Source organism: Salmo trutta, chromosome 12 (assembly GCF_901001165.1).
Source record: "Salmo trutta chromosome 12, fSalTru1.1, whole genome shotgun sequence".
Lineage (NCBI taxonomy): Eukaryota > Metazoa > Chordata > Actinopteri > Salmoniformes > Salmonidae > Salmo > Salmo trutta.
In genome coordinates, this window is record NC_042968.1 from 62446976 (window position 1) to 62454278 (window position 7303).

A 7303-nucleotide genomic window follows, 5' to 3' on the forward strand; every position below is an offset into this window, starting at 1 on the left:
CTCCTCACCAGGGCCTGCATATACTGAATCAGATGTTGGAAGTTATGCGTCCTTTTCAGTACTCTAAATGCCCTGTTCCTACTCCTCACCATTTCCCCACACTCCTCTGTCCACCATGGGACTGCTTTCCTCCTCCTCCTCCCTGAACTCTTAGGTATAACCTCAGTAGCTGCCACCACTAATGCTGTTCTCACCCAGTTATTCATACTATCCACATCACTTCTCATATCCACCCGAGCCATCACCTGCTCACTCAGCTCCTGAAACTGATCCCATTTTTCCCTTCCAAACACCCACCTGCCTACTCTATCCACTGACACCTCCTCCTCCCTCTGTTCTACTGTGCATACTATGGGGTAATGGTCACTCCCTACTGTCGACTCCTCTCATATCTCCCACTCACAGATTCCTGCCATTACACTAGGTACCAGAGTGAGGTCCAAGGCAGACTTTCCCTGTGGCTACATTAATACTTATCCCTCGGCCATCATTCAGGCACACCAGATCTTTCCTTTTTATCAGATGTTCCATCACTTGGCCGTTTCCATCCATCTCCACACCACATTACCTTACTTCTATCCTGGCCCTCCACCCTCTTCAGCACTTCCAGGTCCAATATCTGACACGGATTATAGTAGTTCACTACCACTAGCTCCACTCCTCTCAACCACACCTGCACCACCACATATTCCTGTTCAATACCTTTGCCTAGCATCCTGTAAGGAAGTCCTTGCTTTATGAACGTGCTACATCCCCCTCTAGCCTACATCACTGTCCCTACGAACCACTACATATCCCTTTATGATAAACTCCACAGTCGGTTTGAGCCATGTTTCCTGACAAATTAAAGGGATAGTTCACCCAAATTACAAAATTATATTTGTTTCCTTACCCTGTAAGCCGTCTATGGACAAGCTATCACCCCATAGCGCTCACTTCTGTCATCATGAAGTGCTTTGAAAGGCTAGTTAGGGATCATATCATATCACCTCAACCTTAACCAACACCCTAGACCCACTAAAATGTGAGTCTGAACCCCACCCTGTGCAACTGGGTGCTGGACTTCCTGATGGGCCGACCCCAGGTGGTGAAGGTAGGCAACAACACCTCTGCACGCTGATCATCAACATGGGGGCCCCACAAGGGTGTGTGCTCAGTCCTGTCCTGTATTGTACTCCCTGTTCACCCATGACTGAATGGCCACCCATTTCTCCAACTCAATCACCAATTTGCAGATGACACAACAGTCGTAGGCCTGGTTACCAACAACTATGAGACAGCCTACAGCAGCGGTTCCCAAACTAGGGGTTGCGACCCCATGTGGGTTTTCCTGATATGAAAATGGGGTCACGGGAGAATATCCAAAATCCTGAAGAAAAAAACATGCCTACAAAAAAAGATATACCGTCTTCGTATCTCAAAATCATTGCAATGTGGTTAACCTTAATCTAAATGAAAATGATTCAAATCTAAAAGCTAAAATTCAACTAGAGAGCGTCCTTAGATAATGGGAAAAGGCCGCACTTAACCGTTGCACTTGAATCATTCCCACGGTGAATGACAAGGCACTGTGGCAAAGAAGGGGGTCGAGTGATAAATGGCAGATATGTGAGAGCAGAACTAATAAACGGGCTCTGCCCGATCCCTAAAATGGCCACCCCGATCAGAACTACAGATCACAAAATGGCCGACTGCCAAAACTACAATTCCCAGAAGCAAGGGGAACCCTCAGAAGGTGGAGCCGACCCACAGATAAAGGGTCAAGACAAACCAGGAAGGGAGAGAGAGGACTGGAAGGATCTATGAACTATAGAGAAAGAGACAATATATATTGGCTGGATTTACCATGTATGAGCTGGACTGTTTTGGACTTACCTATTGGCGTTTGGACCTGGACCTACCGAGAACCAGATTCGTGTACCGAACCCTGCTATCCTTGACCTTGCCTGCGGCCTGGGTGGACCAGGACGGAGAAACAAACACATAGGTACTGTCACGTTCGATAGAACTTTCATTCTGGGGTGATTTTGGTGAGTTTCCCACTTAATTTGTGACAAACGCTCCTAACCTTGAAGAGGTTTGCCACACGTGGTGGAGAATGTGGGCAATGGACTAACCATACCTCTGGTTAGGTAGAAGAAGAAAAAATGTTTAGTTAGCACTCCAAAGGTGAGTCAGGTTTTTTTTGTGGCTTTATTTGGTTAGGACAGTTTCTCAGGAAAATGAGTATGGAGGGAGCCATACAGGCCCTGTTACAAGCGACGGCCGCCCAACAAGAGGCAACTAGAGCTCAACAAATAGCTCATCAGGATGCAATGCGAATGTATCAGGACACGTTACAGGTCCAGCACCGCACCAACCAGCTGCTCAGAGAAGAGCAAGAGAGAAACACCCGGGAGTTAAGAGAAGGCCTAAAGGGGCTAGCGGACCAAATTGGGGCTCAGTTACCAGCTGCAAATACCCAGAGGCGGGCCAATCATTTTCTTCAAAAAATGACAGCGCAGGATGATGTGGAAGCATATCTTACGACCTTCGAAAGGAGAGCAGAGAGGGAGAAGTGGCCGAAAGAAGAATGGGCAGGGCTTCTGGCACCATACCTGGCAGGGGACGCTCAAAAAAAGTATTTCGACCTGGAGTTGAAAGATGCACAGGATTGCGATAAACTAAAGGGAGAGCAGCGTGGGGCCATGAGGAAAGAATCAGAATCTGGCCGAGACACTAAGGAAAAAGCAGGAAACCAGGACCGGGGGTCGAGGGGGTCTCCCCGCCGAAACCCTATTATCTGTTACAATTGTAATCGACCAGGACATATTGCAGCCTACTGCCCTATTAAAGAAGAGCCAATGCAATGTAACCTCGGTGAAAAAGAAGATGACATATGGTATGCATGTCCTGTGGTAACCACTGTACTTGAAAGATCAAGAAACAAACATATGTGCAGGGTGAAGGTTGAAGAGAAAGAGGTTGAAGCACTGCTGGATTCCGGCAGTATGCTAACCCTGGTCGTTGCAAACCTACTGCCGACTCATAAACTGGATAAAAGTCAGGATATCAGTGTTACCTGCATTCATGGGGATACCCGTCTGTACCCCAAAGCCTTAGTGAGCATACAAACAGAGGACAGTCTGCTGGATTATGAGGTCAGCGTGGTCCAGCAGATGCCATATGATGTAATATTGGGTAGATACTTTCCTAACTTGCGAAGTTAGGCCAAAAGAACGGCATATTTGAGAAGCCAACAACCCTGACCAAGCAGGAAGAAGCATGGGGCCTTCAACCAAAGCCAAGAAAATAGGTCTCCCAGGGGCCAACCTCACAGGTACTAGTAGGGGAGGATGAGGATGAAGTGTCAAACCTTGTTGATAACGAACAGCCCGGTACTAGTGGGGCTGGGGTCGATCTGAATCCAGAGGACGACTATCTAGAACCAGCAGACCTGGCAAGGTCCATGACTAATTTCGGGATGGCCCAAAACCAGGATCCAACCCTGCAGCAAGCCAGAGCAGACATGCAGGTCGTAGATGGTACTCCCATAAATGATGGGATGATGCCTAATAGTTTTCCCCACTTCATCGTGAAAAAGGGTTTGGTGTACAGAGTCTCAAAAATAGGGGTTGGTGTGGTGGAACAGTTGTTGGTCCCCACCCGGTACCGGAGGACAGTACTGGATCTAGCTCATGGGCACATTCTGGGTGGACACCTTGGTATCGATAAAACCAAAGACCGGATTGTATGGAGGTTTTACTGGCCAGAAATTCAGGCTGAAGTGGCTCGGCATTGTGGAGAGTGCCCAGAGTGCCAGTTAACAGCTCCCTGACCAGCTGTTAGAAGTCCGTTGGTGCCACTCTCCATAATCGAAACGCCATTTGAGAGGATAGCGATGGATATAGTGGGCCCACTACCCAAATCCGCCAGAGGGTACCAATACATTCTGGTGATTCTAGATTATGCCACTTGCTACCCAGAAGCAATTCCCCTTCGGACGATGGCTTCCAAAAACATTGCCAAGGAATTAGTGCTCTTGTTCACCAGGGTAGGGGTTCCAAAGGAGATCCTTACTGACCAGGGGACCCCCTTTATGTCCCGCCTTATGGCGGACCATTGTAAATTGTGTCAGGTCAAACAGTTGAGGACATCGGTTTACCATCCTCAGACGGACGGGCTGGTTGAGAGATTCAACTGGACCCTGAAGTCAATGCTCAGGAAGGTAATCGATAAGGATGGGAAAAACTGGGATTGGATGTTGCCGTATCTGATGTTTGCCATTAGAGGTTTCTCAAGCCTCGCTGGGGTTTTCTCCCTTTGAGCTGGTATATGGGAGGCACCCCCGGGGAATCTTAGACATCGCCCGGGAAACCTGGGAGCACCAATCCACCCCGTATACTAGTGTCATAGAGCACGTCATGGCAATGCAAAACAGGATAGCCACAGTCATGCCCATCGTCAGAGAGCACATGAGACAAGCACAAGAGCACCAGCAGCACACTTATAACCGGCAGGCTACCCTGAGGGAATTTCAACCGGGAGATAAGGTGTTAGTGCTGATCCCCACAGTAGAGTGCAAACTGCTAGCCACATGGAAAGGACCATATGAAGTACTGGAGAGAATAGGAGAAGTTAATTATCGGATCCGACAGCCAGGTCGACGGCCCCAGGAACAGATTTATCACATAAACCTGTTAAAAGCATGGAGAGAGAGAGAAACACTAATGGTCACGTACCCCACACACACTCAGGAGACAGCCGAAGTAAATATTTCACCTACTCTGTCCCCAGCACAAGTACAGGAAGTAAAGACCCTGATCCAGTGTTTTCAGAGGTACCCGGCCGAACTGAGGATACGGCTCATGATATCGTTTCCCTACCAGGGAGAAAAGTGAGCATAAGGCCATATCGGGTACCCGAGGCTCGACAGGCCGCGATTAGAGCAGAGACGGAGAAAATGTTGACAGCTGGAGTGATCGAAGAGTCACATAGTGAGTGGACTAGCCCAATTGTGATGGTCTCCAAGCTCGATGGGTCTTTGCGGTTCTGTAACAACTTTCGGAAGGTAAATGAAATCTCCAAGTTTGATGCCTACCCCATGCCCAGAGTAGACGAACTACTAGAGACAATTGGTAAAGCTCGGTACATTACGACCCTGGACCTGACAAAAGGGTACTGGCAAATTCCTCTGACTCCCAGGGCCAAAGAAAAGACAGCCTTTGCAACCACTGACGGTTTGTTCCAATACACCGTCATGCCATTCGGCTTACACGGGGCCCCAGCCACCTTTCAGCCCCAGCCACCTCGCCTACAGGGAGGAGGTGAAGGCCTTGGCAGAGTGGTGCCAGGAAAACAACCTCTCCCTCAATGTCAAAAAAACGAAGGAGCTGATCGGTAACTTCAGGAGACATCAGATGGAGCACGCCCCCATCCACATTGACGAGCTGCAATGGAGAGGGTGAAAATCTTCACGTTCCTCGATTTACACATCAGACAGTGTGTTGAAGAAGGCGCAACAGCGCCTCTTCAACAACAGGAGGCTGAAGATATTCGGTTTGGCCCCTAAGACCATCACACACTTCTACAGATGCACCATTGAAAGCATCCTTTAGGGCAGTATCACCGCCTGGTACAGCAACTGCACTGTCTGCAACCGCAGGGCTCTCCAGAGATCGGTACGCAACCCTGCACCTTAGAAACTGCTGCCGATAGTCATTGTAAATATCATTAAAGTGACCACTTCATACTGTTTTACCCACTTCATATGTATATACTGTATTCTAGACAGGGCTCATCCTATACAACTAATGCTGTACACAGCTTTTTTATTATTAATATACTATCCATAATGTCTATACACACAATCATATACATTTATATTACGGACTCTGACATCACATTTTTGGGATTTGCGTATATTGTTAGGTATTACTGCACTGTTGGAGCTAGGAACATAGGCATTTCGCTACATCCGCAAAATATGTACATCCTGTTTCCATTGATCATCTTGAGATTTTCTACAACTTGATTGGAGTCCACCTGTGGTAGATTCAATTGATTGGACATGATTTATAAATGCACACACCTGTCTATATAAGGTCCCACAATTGACAGTGCATGTCAGAGCAAAAACCAAGCCATAAGGTTGTTAGAGGTTCACCTAGGGGTCATGATTGGGGCTGTACCAAATGTTTGATGTATTAGAATAATTGATTATGCTTATGTTGTATTAATAGAAGGGGAGGGGTTATAAGACCCCTCCCTCCTTACATTTATAGGGCCCTAGACTACAGATTAACAATATATACATTATGAGGTTTAATATTGTTCCACAGTACTTTTCTAGGCTCTCTGCCTCTTATGAAGAAACTGTCTGAGAAATGTGTGACTGTGAAGACAGAACTCTGCAGGGGAGTGTCAGAGATAGGAGACTATTCAGACGTTCCACTATAAATCAACTTGGACATTTACTGCTAAGCTTTTAGATAACACTAAAAGCCTTGTTTATATAGCTGTGTAAGCATGGTTTTGGTCTCATGAGTAAAAGGTAATGACGTAGGCAGTGACATCACTAAGGCTGGACTTCGGGCTTAAAAGCAACTTGGGACCTTTTTCTATTTTGCAGAACTTACTCGGAAACATGCGTTATGTTCCTGTTGTCAACTTCTGTCTGCAATTGCATTAATAAATGTTTTTGAATGATTTAATTAAAGATATTGTCATAATGCTAATTTCACCAATGAGCCAATGATTGACAAGGAACAAGGAACAAACCCCAACAAGGTCAAAGGAATTGTCCGTAGAGCTCCGAGACAAGATTGTGTCGAGGCACAGATCCGGGGACCACCAAGCCTCTTCCTAGAGCTGGCCACCCGGCCAAACTGTGCAATCGGGGAGAAGGGTCTTGGTCAGGGAGTTTGTCAAAAGGCTAGATTCTCTGGTCTGATGAAACCAAGGTTCAACTCAATGCCAAGCATCACGTCTGGAGTAAACCTGGCACCATTCTTGCAGTGAAGCATGGTGGTGGCAGCATCATGCTGTGGGGGTGTTTTTCAGCGGCAGGGACTGGGAGACTAGTCAGAATCGAGGCAAAGATGAACGGAGAAAAGTACAGAGAGATCCTTGATAAAAACCTGCTCCAGAGTTCTCAGGACCTCAGACTGGGGCGAAGGTTCACCTTCCAACAGGTCAACGACCCTAAGCACACAGCAAAGACAACGCAGGAGTGGCTTTGGGACAAGTCTCTGAATGTCTTTGAGTGGCTCAGCCACTCAGCCAGAGCCTGGACTTGAACCCGATCGAACATCTCTGGAGAGAT